The sequence below is a fragment of the Melozone crissalis genome, unplaced genomic scaffold (genome assembly GCF_028551555.1).
Source record: "Melozone crissalis strain CALT ecotype California unplaced genomic scaffold, PUWL_Pcris_2 ptg000066l_1, whole genome shotgun sequence".
NCBI classification, from domain to species: domain Eukaryota; kingdom Metazoa; phylum Chordata; class Aves; order Passeriformes; family Passerellidae; genus Melozone; species Melozone crissalis.
This window is the reverse complement of record NW_026535844.1, coordinates 2,316,894-2,331,917: the sequence shown is the minus strand read 5'-3', so window position 1 is coordinate 2,331,917 and position 15,024 is coordinate 2,316,894. Positions and strand designations below refer to the sequence as shown.

The following is a 15,024-nucleotide window of genomic DNA, read 5'->3' as shown; positions in this document are numbered from 1 at the left end:
GCTCCGAGGTCACCGCGCACACTGCACAGGGGGGGTCCCAGCCATCCCATCCCTGCCTGCCCTGCCCGTGCCACCTGCGCTGGGCACTGCCGCTGCTGCCGGGCTCTCCCACCTGCCTTTGCTCTGCCGGGAGCTGCCGGATCAGCCGCCATCAGCCATGTGGGGGCTACCCACGCTCTGCCTCGGGCTCCACGGGAAGATCCCCCTCTGGTGATTCCGGCAGCAGACCCTGCCCACACTCCCACCGAGCCTCGGCGGGATATCCTCCACTGACCCCGTCCTGCTCTGAGTTACGTCCCCTTGGTAACCACAGCTCCGGCTTTTCAGGGAAACTCTTTCTCTCTCTGCAGGAAGCACCTTATTGAAAAACTAGGAGCTCAGTTAAAAGGCAGCCCTCTCCAAATTTTTTCTCAAAACACGGGAGAAAGGCTAGAGAAAGTAAAAAGTGAAAGAGTTAGCTGAAGGGATTGGTCTATTTCCGTTCAGAGAGGCTCCCATGGCAGGGATGCGCTGCCCCGCCCCGCGGGAGCCACCAGCGCCCCTGCCGGCTGTGCCCGGAACTGCACCCAAGGGCAAAGCGCCGCAGCCCAAAGGCCGGGACTGGGTCCGGGCTCTGTTTGCTGTCAGTGCCGCAGCTGTTGGTGTTTGTTTGCTTTATTATACACACTAGTAAAGAACTGGTATTCCTATTCCCATATCTTTGCCTGAGAGCCCCTCGATTTCACTAGTCTAAAAATTAAGAGGGATGGGGCTTGCATTCTACATTCCAAGAGAGGCTTTTTCTGCCTTCCCGAGCAGACACCTCTCTTGTAAAGCAACACAAGCACCCACAGGCACTGAGGGGGGCTGCAGGAGGGGCACAAGAAGGCCCTGCAGCACTTGGGCACAAAGGCACAGCAGGTGAGTGCAAGAAGGGAGCAGCAAAAGGCCAAGCTGAAGGCAAAGGCCAGGGCACAGCTCCTACAGCCCCTGAGGGATCAACCCCAGGGCTCACGGGGGCCCCAGCACCCAGGGCACGGGCTCGGCCACAAGCACCTGGCAGAGGCATTGCCCTCCTCGGCAGGGGAGAGTCCACCCAAACAGCCCCTGGCAAGGAACCAGGGCTCCAGCTGCAGGGCACAAGGACACTGCAAGCACAGACAGCAGCACCCTCAGGACCAGCAAGTCCACCCCTTGATGGACATGGATTGCCAGGGCTGTCACAGCTCCCATCACACCAGGGACCCTCCACACTGCAGCCCTTGAGAACATTCAGGGTGGGTCTGCATGGAGAGGAGGCATTTCCTGATGGACACAGGGGCCTCTCAATCCACTCTGAATCTTAGACCGAAGGGGGAAAAATGCGAAAAATATGTTTGATTACTGAAGGGATAAGTGGGAAAGATGTATGGTTTCACTCAATCACTATTAGTAGATCCGAGAGATGGATTTGAAATGCATGAATTTTTATTTACTCCTAATTGCTATAATGATTTACTGAGAAGGGATTTGATCACTAAACTCAGAACACAATACTATAAAAGGTGGTAACGAGGCCAGTTCTGTTGTACCTCTGTGCAAATGTCTGGCAAGGCCTATGCTGAAGTGTACCCTGAAGTTCTGGCAGACCCAGGGAAAGAAGGAAATTTAGATATGGAGTCTCTCTGAAGCAACCAGGACAAGTGGTGTCTAAAAGCAACACCCTGTTCCAGGGGAGGGAAGGAAGGGGAATCAGACACAGTGCAGGTCACCGCCCCATGCTCAGCTCAACCCGCGCAGCTGTGGGTGCTTGTGAGAGCCTGGCACTGAAATGCCCTGAGCAGGAAGGCTTCAATATCTTCTGCTGACACCACGGCACCTAACAGGGGGGCAAAAGCAATTCTCACTGCTTCAGCAACCACTGGAGCAGATATCAAGGCACATTCTCCCACAGGAAGCTGGGCTGGCACACAGCCTGCCCTGGCACTTTGCTGCTGCCAACACCCAGCCAGGACATCGGCTCCTGCCTAAGGAGTGCCAAGCAGCACCACTGGTGGCCAAGGGGCCCATGCCAAGTGTCCCTGAGGCCACAAACAGCCGCCAGCACAGCTCAACACGGGGGACCCCTCAGCCTGGACTCAAGGGCTCTGAAGCCCCGCAGATTTGCACTTCCCGCCTGCAGCAGGAGGTTGGGAGGCCGCCCCTGAGCCTGCCCTGAAGGCAACGCAGCAGCAGCCAGGGCTCCACAGCGGGCCAAGTCCCTGCGCCTGCCCACAGATCCTCGCCTGGAATCCTCTGCAATCCTGGCCACCCTCCTCTGCCATCTCCAGCCACTGGGGCCAAGCCTTGCTGCCACTGCTGCAGCTTCAGCGCTGGCTGGGCCTGCACTGCCACAGCTGCTGGGGAACACCACGGCACAATTCCACTCTGGGGCTCACTGACACCCACACTCTGGGCTGCCTGCCACTGCAGTGCTGCAAAATGTACCGATTTTTTCCTTTTAAATCTTATTTCTCTGCTCAGGCTTGGTTTGTCTTTGCCTTGGGGAAAGGAATTTTAAAGGTTTTTTTAAAGGGCTTTTACACCGCACAATGGAGATGAGTTTAACATCTGAACACACTGGGAATAGCCCAAAAGATATCCACAGAGATAACGCCAGCAACAAAAGGTCAACGTTGGCCAGCAGCAGGAAGAGAAGCTTCATTCCAGGCAGCCTTCAGAGAAGCTTTAGAAATGCAAATGAACACTGCTGGCATAGTGTGGACAATGCACCTGGGTCTCTTGCCCGGGGCAGGAATTGGGCTGATTCCCTGGGCCCCTCACCCTAAGCTCTGCCTGCTTGCACTGATGGAATTTGCATAGCTCAAGGCAGAGCCCAGGGGGAGGATATCTGACCCTGCAACAGAAACAGGTGAAGCTGCAAAGGGAAACAGCAAATGGAGAACGTTGGGAAAACTTCACTTTAAATAAATGGGGGGAATCATCCCTCTGCCCACTCCAACATGTGCTGTCACTGTCTGTGTTATATAGGGTATATAAGAGCACTGGGGATTTTTTGCTACCAAAAAATTCAAGGAAATCAGTTGGGAATCCAAGGATTTGATGATTTAGTTAGACAAATGCAGTCAATTGATGCAGCCCTGGCTGGAGAGAGTGGCCAAAAGTGGGAAAAAGCTGAAAGGCTACCAGCACAAATTCTACAACACCATGGACCAGCCCCTGCGAACCCAAACCAATTCATATCAGGAGCCACAGAACCCATTTCTCATTTCAATGGCATCAGTAGATTACAAGCTGCCCTCGCAATAATAACCAACCAGACAGCTCCAGCTCCTGACCTTCCTGCCGACCAATCCACTGAAATGACGAACACAACACTTAACCATGGGATAGGATCAGATCATCTGTTAGCAGAAAAAGGAGGAGTTTGTGGAAAATTAAATTACTCAAACTGCTGCTGGCAAATAGATGACAAAGGAAAAGTGGTGAAAAAAAAACCACCACCAGAAACAAAAAAGCAGCTCATGTATTGCTCCAAACGTGGAAAGGATGGGAATGGGACACGGTTTTGTGGCTCCCTGGCAGACCATGGGTTAAACGAATGCTGTTTCTCCTCTGATGTGCTACAGCAACTCTTATCTTTTCACCATGCTCCACACCTTGAGAGTGCAGCTCATTCAGCAGGTGAGCGAGGGGCCAGGGACTCGTAGATAAGGAAGTAACGGGCAAAACCACCAGCTTCAATAAATGTTACTAATTAACATGGACTGCTGCTCACAGAAAGACCCGCTAAATTCCTGAACTTCGACAAGAATAAAAACTTAACAGAGCCATGAATATCGGCTGTTATACAAAAGTGGGAGTGCACATTAACGAGGACAAGCAGTTGGCAGATGGGGATATCTGAACCTTCCAAGCACTTCAGCCAGTTGGCAAAGGGAGAGGGAGATGAAGCCGGGAAAATGGGAACAAAAAGAAGGCTGCGAACTACAACAATGGCAGAGAGCGCACGACAAATGCCCCACGGCCTCTCCCTCTGCTCAGCAATAAAGTCACTTTTACAGGACTCCTCTGTCTCCTCTGCGCACAGAAACCTCCGGCCACGGCAATTTCCCCGCACAGCGCCGGGCACGGGGCAGCCCCCTCTGTCCCAGCCACAGCAACCGGGCCGAGCCAGCGCTGCTCCGGCAGCGGCTCCTGACGAGGCAGCGGCCGCAAGGAGACCGCGGGCAGCCGCTCCCGCAGCGCCCTCACGCCAGCGGCAACACCGGCCGGACACGGCACAACGAACCCGCCCGAGCCCCCTGCCGCCCCCGAGGCCCGCAGCCAGCCCCGAGACCCCGCACAACCCAGCGCGGCTCCCACCTGCGCTGCGGCCGCCTCCGAGCTCCGCCGCTGCCTCACCGCGCTCCGGCCGCTGCCGCAGCGCACAGGACCGCACACACGCTCGGACAATGGCGCAGCTGCCCAGCCACGGCCGCCCTCAGTCCGCCACCGGGGCCCTGCTCCGCCCCGCTCCCACCAATCAGCGCGCCACAACCACGACTGACGGCACCATCGCCCAATCCCAGCTAGGGGCGGGCTCTGCACACGGCACAGCCCCGCCCCGCGCTCTCAGGGCCCCCCGGGCTGCGTGAGGGCAGAGCCGGAGCTGAGAAAGAGCCCTGGAACGGGCTCGGGCCCGAGGGGGATTGAGGTGAAAACACAAACAAACTTCTCCGCACCTCCCGCCACGGCTTTCCCAGCACTGTCGCTTCGGTGTCACCAGCTCAGCGGGAAGCCCTGGAGCCTGACTTCTCCTACCTCTAATTAGGAACATCAGTGCATCGCTTTGATTTCCCCCTAAAAGGGAAAACCGCCCCAAACCCCTGTGGATGAGTGGGGGAGGGGAGAGATTTCTGGCAAAAACTCCCAAAACTCAGAGCAGGATAATGAGAAGTAAGTGAAAAGCCTTAAATGCAGCTTTCCCCCACGCCTCCCTCCTTCCAGCTGCACCTCCTACCCCGGCAGTGCCGCAGACAGGGAATGGGGCCGGGCTCAGTTCATGCCCCGGGGCTTCTCCCTCTGCCCAGGGACAGGAGGACAGGAGTCATTCCCCTGCTGCACCCTGGGCTCTCTCCCACCGGAGACTTCTCCAGGAACTTCTCCGAGCTGAGTCCATCCCATGGGGCACAGCCCCCTCCAAGTGCTGCAGCGTGGGTCACTGTGCCCCGGGGTCAGTCCTGCCAGGACAGGCTGCTCCAGCGGGGCCCTCTGGCCACGGGGTCACAGCCTCCTCTCAGGCATCGCCGTGCTGCAGCGTGGCTGCTCCGGGGGCTGCAGGGGGATCTCTGCATCCCCATGGATCTGCAGGGGGATCTCCGCATCCCCATGGATCTGCAGGGGGATCTCTCTATCACCATGAATCTCTGCATCTGGCACTGGCGTATTTGGAGGCACCAGGAATAGGCTGAGCTCTGCCTGAAGCTCTTCTCACTTTGCCCAAACCCTTCCCAGCACAGGGAGGCTTTCACCTCCTCTCAGCTCCCCGGGATGTGTTTGCAGCCCCTCCTCGTGAGGGATCTCTGGGGCTTTTCCTCCCCGTTGGATTCCTGCACCGTGGAGCCGTTCCAAATGGCCTCTTCCACGAGGTTCTGTCACAGGGATTTGCTCTCCCTGGTCTCTGTCCGAAGCTCAGTGCCTGGGGGAGGAAGGACAAGGAGAGGAAGTGACAGGGAGAAGGGAAAAGGAAAAGGCAGGAGGAGAGGAAGGAACAAGAAGGAGCAAGGGAGGAAGGAGATGGGAAAGGAACATGGATGGATGAAGGACCGAATGAGGAGAAGAAGGAGGGCAGACAAGGAGAAGATGGGATTTGCCTCCATGCCAGAGGGAAGGGGAAGGAGATGCCCCCAGTCCATCCCTGGCAGGATGGCGTTGGCAGTGAGGCTGTCCTGCAGCGATGCTGGGCTGGGAGATGGAGCAGCAGAGAGGGGAAAGGGGCAGTGATTCCTCCTGCCCTGCCTGGCTGTCCCAGCCTGGAGCGTCCTGGCCCTGCCAAGGTCCTTGGAGCATCCGGCACTCCGGAGCCCAAAGCTCACGGCTGCTTTATGAAGCTGCCAAAGTCGGCAGGATGGGTCTGTGTATGATCTGCAGCAAACTGGGTTTATTGGCACAGGAACAGGGGACAGAGCTGAACAGGGCCCAGGGACAAAGACAGGGCGCAAGCTGAGGGCACGGGGGGTTTTATATGGGGCAGTGAGGGTGGAGCTGAGGGTCAGGGTCCCATGGATATGGGGGAAAATGGTGCAAAGGAGGGGTTAAGGGTCGGGTCAGCTAATAGGGAAACAGGGGCAGAGGAATGCAGTAAATTAGGGCCAATGGAGGGACAGAGAGGGAGAACATTCTAGAGACTAACCAGAGATGGGTAACAGGGGTTTAACTAGGGTAATTAGGCCAACAGGCCAATGGGGTAACATAACTTTCCATAAATCAGCATGTGCCTGCGAAGATCTATAGGAGAAGCAAGCTTCTCACCATAACCTCTTCTTCTTCTTGGGGACCAGTCCTCTATGGGTGGGAGATTGAGACTCCCATGGGCCTCCACACCAGTGCATCTTCCTTTTCCTCGCAGCCTCCTTCTCCTCCGTCCAGACAAAGTTTGGGATTAACAAATCCTGGCTGTGGGGGAAGAACAAGGGGCGAGTAACTTGGGTTTTGTGAGAAAGGAGCCTCACTCTTTAGAATTTTTGAAAGTTTAATAAGGAATAATAAGGGACAAATCAGTAACAGCGCTGGGTGCCTGGCGATGGCCAGAGGCACACCGGTTAACCACAGCAACTCTTCTTGTCTAGTTTCTCCATTGTATTGTTCAAATACATATTCATAATGGTTATACACATTCAAACATTACTTTGAACTCGTTTACATGTTCCAGAAATTCTTTAGGTTGGTTTGACCGCCAACTCGCCATTTTAGAGCACGTGCAGGAATCGTGGATTGCTGTTTTGAGGGTTGTGTGTGACTCCCTCACAAGGGCCCCTGTTCTGTGGTTTCAGCAGGTGACAGTTATTGACAGTGGAAGGGTCAGTGGCAGGGCTCCTCATCACATCCCTTTTTTAAATGTTGTCTGACCATGCACAGGGTTTTAGCTATTTCCACAAGTACTTGAAATGAACATTAGCTATTTCACAGCTATCTCTGAAGTGTTATTATCAGTTATTTACAAAAATAAAAACATTAGTTATTATTTCACAACTACAGCTACTTCTGCAGAAGTTAACATTCTAATGCACAACACATGGCATCCACTTTAATATTTTGCAAAAGCCAAAACTATAATGTATGTTTTTCACACTGTCCACAGACTAAAATATCATCTATAAATGATGTGCTGAGGATATGAGCTACACAGGGGCCAGGACATTGGCCACAAAAAGCTGACAAATTACACTATACGAAAAACAGTTAAAAGTGATTAGAAAGTGTACTCTATCAAAATCAGTGTGATTAAGAATAGTTTGCAGAAGTCAATACATAATAGCAAAAGCCAACACTACCCAGTTATTTATAACAAACCCAGGGCAGGTTTTTCCCTTGCACGGAGCACTTGGGCCTTCCCCGGGCCCCTTCTGCCCTCGTGCAGAGCCGGTGGCATTTTCCAGCACACCCAGTTTGTAACCAAGAGCCGGGTGCAGCCGAGAAGGCTCCAAGCGCCTCCTTCCAGGCTGACTCTGCAGGTGCCGAGGCTGCTCTGGGCTCTGCCAGGGCTCTGCTGGGGCTCAGCTCTGGGCCAGGCTGGGCCTGCTCTCCCCTCACATTGCTCCGGGCAGCTGAGGCACAGCGGGAGAAAGAAGGGACACGGCAAGGCAGTTGAGGTGTAAGAGAGTTTTTATTCAAAAAACTGCCATAACAAACAGGCTGTCATAACTAACTACCAGTGCTAACTACCATAACTAACTAGTTGTCCTGACTACTGTAACCGAAAGCTGTCCTCAAGGGCTTCATCTCCTCCGCTGCTCCCTCAGTTGCTTCGCTGCAGTGATCAGAGGGGTCAGGCTGGAGAGAGGCTTGGCTGATGATAAAAATGGGTGCTGCCCAAAGGACAAAAAGGAAAGAAATGAACTGTTACTTTCCAGAGTCAAGTTGCTCACAGGCTCTGTTGCAACAGGACAAAGGGAAATGGTTTGAAACTCAGGAGAGGGAAGCAGGCTCAGATTAGATCTAAGGAAGAATTTTTTAACCAGCAGAGTGGGGAAACACTGACAGAAGGTGCCCAGAGATGTGGGAGGTGCCTCCTCCCTGGAAACATCCAAGCTCAGGTCAGGCAGGGCTCTGAGCCCCCTGAGCTGCTTGAAGATGTCCCTGCTCGCTGTGGGGCACCAGGCCCAGATGAGCTCCAAAGGAGCTGCCAAGCCACAGCAGGCAAGGATTCTGCTTGCTCTGCGTGTGGAACGCAGCCAGACTGGTGACTGTCGGAGGGGGCCCCACAAGAAAACCCCTCCCTGGCGCTGCTGCTTCCCCTGCAGCCCCTGGCCCTCAGCTGCAGCAGCTCCTGGGCAGCCCAGCGCCGCTCCTCGTCCGGCTCCAGGCTGCACTCGAGGCAGCCCCGCAGCAGAGCCGACAGGCGCCGGGGCTCCTGCAGCTGTGGGGTCCCGTTCTGCCGGATCAGAGCGCGAGCCTGCAGGGAAAGCAAACTCAGCGCTCTGCCAGCTCCCTTCACACCCACACGGGCTCACATCCACCCCGGGGCCTCAGCCCCAGCTCCAGGGGCACTTTCCTCCCTGCCACAGATGCTGCTCAGAGCTCATTTTGCTATGTCAGCCAAAAAACCCAAACCCTGGGGCTGTCACAGCCACTGCAACATCCAAATGATCTCGCCTCGAGAGCCAGTTTCACTGGCTGGCTTTGTTAGTAGGAACCTCCATCAGAAATAGCACATTTTGCTTCTCCAAATGGGGACACCAGCTTTACAGGCCATTTTTCAGAGTCAGTGTGGTTTGCTTGTGTTATTTCAGAGGATTCTTACATCAAGTGCATCTCTGCAGTGCCACTGACACTCAAGTAAATGCATTCCTGATGCCCCATCCCAGAATCTGCCAGGCAAGAAACAGGAGGTTTGTGATGCTGAAAGCTCAGGCTTGGTGACACAGAGAAAGTAGCTTGGACTAGGAAAGAAATTATGTTACACTATGAGGATGTTAAACAATCATCTTCAGTTTTTAGACAAGTTTCCCAGTGAGAAGAATCAGGGGGGGGATCATCTTGCAAAATGTCTTTTAGAAGCTTCTGCAGAAATCTTGTTGTGTTTGGGGGTGGGATTTGGGAGTGGTTTGTGGTTTTCTTGCAAGGTAATACTAGAACTGATGCACTTGCTTCATATTTCCAGGTCATCCCCACAGCCAGATGAGCGGCAACAACATAAATCTCAAAGCAAATTGTTGCTGGAGACTGAAGAATATTCTCCTGTGTGGAGGCTGGAGTCCTCTGGGAATTCCCTTCCCATGTGCAGAAACCTCCAGCTGCTGCTCCCAGTGCAGGGTCCCCCTGTGCTCACAGGCCTCTGCAGCCACTGCAGAATTTGCCTCTTACCATGGCCGCTGTTTCCCTGAAGTAAGGAGGTTCTCCTTCCACCATCTCGATGGTCACAGTGCCAAAGGCCCAGATGTCCACCTTGGGGCCATAAGGAGATCTGGTCACAACTTCTGGGGCCATCCAGTGAGCAGTGCCCACCACGGAGCTGCGCTGGTCCTGCTCAGGGCTGAGCTGAGCGCAGAGGCCAAAATCACTGAGGACAGAAACAAACCCTGTCAAAGGCAGCTGGAATGAGGAAACCAAGCACCAAGATTCCCCAGTCTCAGTCTGAGAGTGCAGTAGTGAAGTCAGCTGGAAAAGCCCTCAGGTCTGTAGCCAAGGAAAGATGGAACTGGACCCTTCAAGAAACCCTCAGCTTTCATGCAGTGGCTTTTACTGATTCCCTGACAGAGCCGTCCGTGCCCAGGAGGATGTTGGAGTTCTTCAGATCCCTGTGGATCACCCGCTTGGAATGGAGGAAATCCAGGCCCTGCAGACACTGAGAGAGAACAATGTGGTAAATAGGTGTGATTCATGCTGATAAAATTGAAACAGTCATCAATATTGATACAGTAATTAATATTTGGATATAATAAAACAGTTAAAAGTTGTAATGCCAAAGAAGAAAGGGAGAGGAGGAGCTCCACCCCCCCTCCTGGCAGATGTTCAAGGATAAGAGGAAAAAGCAAGAGAGAACAGTTACTACAAATTAACAGAGAGAAGGGAAAATCTGGTTGGGTCCCAGGAAAATGCCCGCTATAAGAGATTTATTGCTTTGATGCTAAAATGTAGTAATATGTTAGTTTTGGTTGACATTATACTGGCTTGGTGTGCATGTGTAACCCAAAGTTGAATTAAAGGACAAAGAGGAAGAGGAGAGGTCTTCATCCAAAATGACCCCCAAAGACTTGTGCGACCACCAAACTGAGTGGTGGAGCATGCGCGGTAAAGGTGGTGATGAGGGCGGAGGTAAAAATGTGATGAATTGAAAATGGGAGGAGATGACATTGACACATGACATATAAGGGGGGAATCTTCACCTGGCAAGCTTGTATGTGAGGTGGCAAGGGTCCAAGAGCCCTGCACTCTGTACCCTGTGGTTATCTTTTCCTTATGCGCTATTATTTGAACGAAATGATCCTTTATTTTTAATCAAATTATATTGTCGATATATATTTTCTAAACTATTCAATTAAAATTGCTGCTATCTCAACTATTTTTTGGTTTTTTTATGATGGGATAATTGGGCAAACATAACAAGAAACACGAGGGCAAAAACCAATGGCTGGAATATATCACACAAGAAAGGACAGTTCAGAATTCTGCCAGCAGCAGCTTTGCTGTGACAGGCCAGGAGTGCAGTGCACACAAGCTCCAGGCAAACGGTTCAAGGCAAAGCTGAGAAGAGCAAATCAAATGTTCAGCCCAGGATCCCACAGCGGAGGGAGCTTCATTGTCCTCTTCCCAAGCAGAAGGAGCTTCTCCATCCTCTTCCCAAAATGCTGCAGCTTCTCCATCCTCTTCCCAAAATGCTGCAAGTTCGCCATCATGTTTCCAAGTCAGGGGATGTTCGCTGTCCACTTGCCATGCTGGGAGATGTTCACTCTCCTCTTCCCAAGACAGAGGATGTCCTCCATCCTCCTCCCGCACCGGGAGATGTCTGTTGTCCTCATCCCACACTGTGAGATGTCCTCCATCCTCATCCCACTCCGTGGGAGCTTGGCCATTCTGGTCCCACACCAGGGCACATCCACCGTCCTCGTCCCACGCTGGGAGATGTCCCCTGTCCTTGTCCCACCCCATGGGAGCCTCGCTGTTGCATTCCCACACCGCAGGATGTTCACCCTCGTCTCCCAGAGCAGCGGGAAGTTCACTGTCATCTCCCGGCACTGAGGGAAGTTCAGCATCGGCCCCCAGAGCAGCGGGAAGCTCACTGCTGTCTTCCTCCTCTTTGGCCTCCTCTTTGGAAGCAGAGGGAGCCCCAGGAGGTGCTGGTGCTGCTTTTGTGACCTGTGATGGCAGCGTGAGGGACAGGAAGTTCTATCTCAGTTATCACCTTATTTATCCTCAGCTGCACATCCAGCTGCACTAAGCAGAAATGGGGTTCAGAGCTGTTCCAACTAACAATGGGCTAAAGTCGACATTGCCACTTATTGTTGGGAATTCGATATTCCACCATGGCTAAAGCCAGCAAGCAATCCTCTGCCTGCAAAACCAGACCTGCACCCCTTCAAAAGCTCTTCAGCAGAAAAGGAAAAAACTGCAGGGGATCCCTTTGCTGCTGCTGCTGCAGGCACTGACAGGAACTTTCCTTCAGCCTCCCAGGCTGGCACTCGGCTGCCACATGCCGAGCTCACAACTTGCTGCACAATTCCAAACACCAAAGGTTCCTTTCCCACTCACCAAAGGAGGAGCTGCTTGGAATCCAGACATGAGGTGCCCTGAAACGGGAGAGGGAACATGAACCAGATGCTGTTAGGAGAAAAACTGCCAGTGGTGGGAAATGCCACGGAGCAAGGCAACCCCAAGAGAGCATTTTGCTTTCACAGCATCCCTCCAAGAGCCACAGTCCCTTCCCACAGCGAGCAAGAGAACAGCACAAAATACTGGGCTGGGTCAGTTCTTGGCTGGAGCAGCAAAGGGAGGGAGTTCCAGGCTCTGCTGGCACAGACTCCCTGCTTGAGGGAACAGAACCCCCCACGGCTCATTGCAGATGCTGTGCACACCCCGCTGGCTGCAGACACCCCCTTTTTCAGCTGCAGCTGCGGGCAGGAGCTCTCCCAAAGCAATGGTGTTCTTCATGGCAATTTGGTTCCAAAGTCAGGTCAGCTCCAGAGGAAGAACAGAAAGCACATAGCAAGCCCAAAGCCACAGATGCTGCACCAAGGGAAAACATCAACTTACGTGCCAAGTGGGTTAAAAAATACCCCGAATAAGCCACAGAGTACAGAGTGCAAACTGCAGCAGCCACCTGCTGGAGCACTTTGGCTGCGCTGCACAAGTCTGCAGCCTGTAGCCCTGCAAGCACAGGACACCTGTCAGGGCTGGGCTGGCTGCTGAGAATGCCTCGGGCAGGAGGATCCTCTGGCAATGAGCCCAGAGCCACTCTGGGCACTGAGGCCTCCGTGTCCCACAGCAACGGGAACACCACGGGGACGTGGCACTGTTCCTGTGACATCCCAGCAGCAGCTCACGCAGAAACCGCCTGGAAGGTTCTCCTGTGTCACAAAGGAGCACAAAGAACCCTCCCAGGGCACAGCCTATGGCCCAAGGGGTGCAAGAGGAACTCAGAAAATGCATCAAACAAGGACACCCCACAGCCCAGCCTGAACACTGAGGAGGAACAAGGACGGCACCGAACCAAAGGAAACGTGACCTTTAGTCACTGATAGTTCTGACTAAAAGCAGCAAGCCTTGTTCCATCTGGGATCTTTGTTCTAGTTCTAAAAACAAGCAAGGTTCTCCAGTCTAAATACACAGAAGGCAGGAACTGGGGAGGAGGTGGGATTAGGAAAGAGGAGGAGGAGGAGGAGGCAGAGAGGAAAAGGAGGAGCAGGAAGAGGAGGAGCAGGAGCAGGAACAAGAGGAACAGGAGGTTCCAGTGCCCCCTGTGGCCGCAGCCACGGGACCATCGCCCCCAGCTCGTCCTGCAGGTGAGCGGGGAGGAGGAGCTCGTCCCAAATCTATCGAGAGGTCCCTGAGAGGGTTTTTTATTGGGGTGTGTTTGGAGCTCACAGATTGTGAAATTGACCCCAAATATCATCTGGTGTCCCTGGGAGGTTTTTTTCTCTGTGTGAGTAGGTTTGGATCTTGCAGGAGCCCAAAGCTGAGCCCCTTGAGGGATCTTTGGGGGCCCACGTGGCCATTGCCCAGTATGGGCAGGGGAGGACATTGGTCCTGGGGACCCCCGGGACAGCAGAGGAGGGGAACCCCTGGGACCCCCAGAGTGGGGAGAACAGAGAGGGGCGATCCCAGAGCAGCGGGACCCCGGCAGACTGGAAAGGAGGGGAGCCTGGAGAGGAGGGACCCCTGGGATCCCTGGGATCTCAAAGCAGAGCATCAGGGGAGAAGGGACCCCATGGACCCCCAAAAGCCCCTGGATCATCCCTAAGCAGGACGCTGGAGAATGGAGAACCCCTGGAACCATTGGACCCCCATGATCCTGAGGAAAGGAAATTTCTGGAACCCCAAAAGTAGAGAGATGAGCAATAGGGAACTCCTGGGAGAGCTTTTTCAGGCTGAATCTTGATATGTGGAGATTTTCATGGACGCAAGACTCCTGCTGAGTTCCAGAGATGGACCTGGCCAGGAGGAGCCTCTACTCCAAGGCACTCCCAGCTTGGTTTCCCCCAAACCAGGGTTTGTCATTCCCAAGCTGTGGCCGGATGGAGGAGGAGGAAAAGCCCCAGAGATCCCTCACAAGGAGGGGCTGCAAACCCAGCCCAGGGAGGGGTGAGGAGGAAAGAGCCCCCCTGAGCCAGGAAGGCGGCCAGAGATGCAGCCAGAGCTCAGAGCTGGTGGAGCCTCATGTCAGGGAGAAGCCCCACAAGTGCTTGGAATGTGGGAAGGGTTTCAGCTCCAGCTCCACCCTGAAGGAACACCTGAACATCCACACTGGGGAGAGGACCTGGGAGTGTGGGGAATGTCAGAAGAGCTTCAGGTGGGATTCAGAGATCGTCACTCACCACCACTTCCACACCAGTTAGAGGTCCTGTGAGTGTCCCGAGTGTGGGAAGAGCTTCGTGCGCTGCTCCAGCTCCATCCCCCATGGGAGAATCTGCCCTGGATGATCCCCAGTGACCCCCGTTGGGCAGAGCCCTGGTGACCCCTGTTCTGGGTGATCCGTGTTGGGCAGGAGGAAGGTGTTGGAGAGATTTCTTTCCCTTCTCCTTGTGCTGCTGTGATTTGGTTGGTAATAAATTCCCTCCCTGTGCCCAGGCCGGGTCTGTTGTGCCCGTGCGGGATTTGCTGAGGGATCTGTCCCGGTCCTTGTCCCCACGCAGGAACCCTCGGTTCCATTTTGTGTCCCTGTGTGGCTGCGGGGGGCAGGGACAGAGCGGCTCTGGGGGTGCCTGGCATCGGGCCAGCGTCACCGCTCGCCACGGGCAGCCCTGAGATGCCGCGCACCTGGGCACGCATTGCTGGGCTCACCTGAGCTCCCACCTGCCCAGCGCCCCAAGGTTCCCCCTGCCCAAAAAACGCCGAGCCTGGGGCTGCAGCGTCCCGGAAAGGCCTCAGCCAATGGCAGCGCAGGCGGGAGGTGGCTTAGCCAATGAGAGCTCGGGGCGTTGGATTGCCTCATCGGTTGCCGGGCAGAGCCCGTGGCCGTTCGCTGCCCAGAAGCGGCGGCAGCCAATGAGAGCGCGCGGCGCTGCCGAGCCCGCCCTGCTCCGGACTGGCGCTCCCAGCGCAGCGCGGCTGCTTTGGGGCTGAGGCTCCCTGCCCGGCCCCGGCCATGGGGCGAGGGGCGGCAGCTGGGGCCCTGTTGGTGGCACTGGTGGTGCTGGGAGCCCCCCC

The 15,024-nt window shown here is 54.6% G+C and overlaps 1 pseudogene; it reads left to right on the top strand.

Moving 5' to 3' along the window:
• LOC128945551 (uncharacterized) overlaps nucleotides 1-15,024 on the top strand; it is a 1,882,792-nt pseudogene that overhangs the window by 151,799 nt on the left and 1,715,969 nt on the right.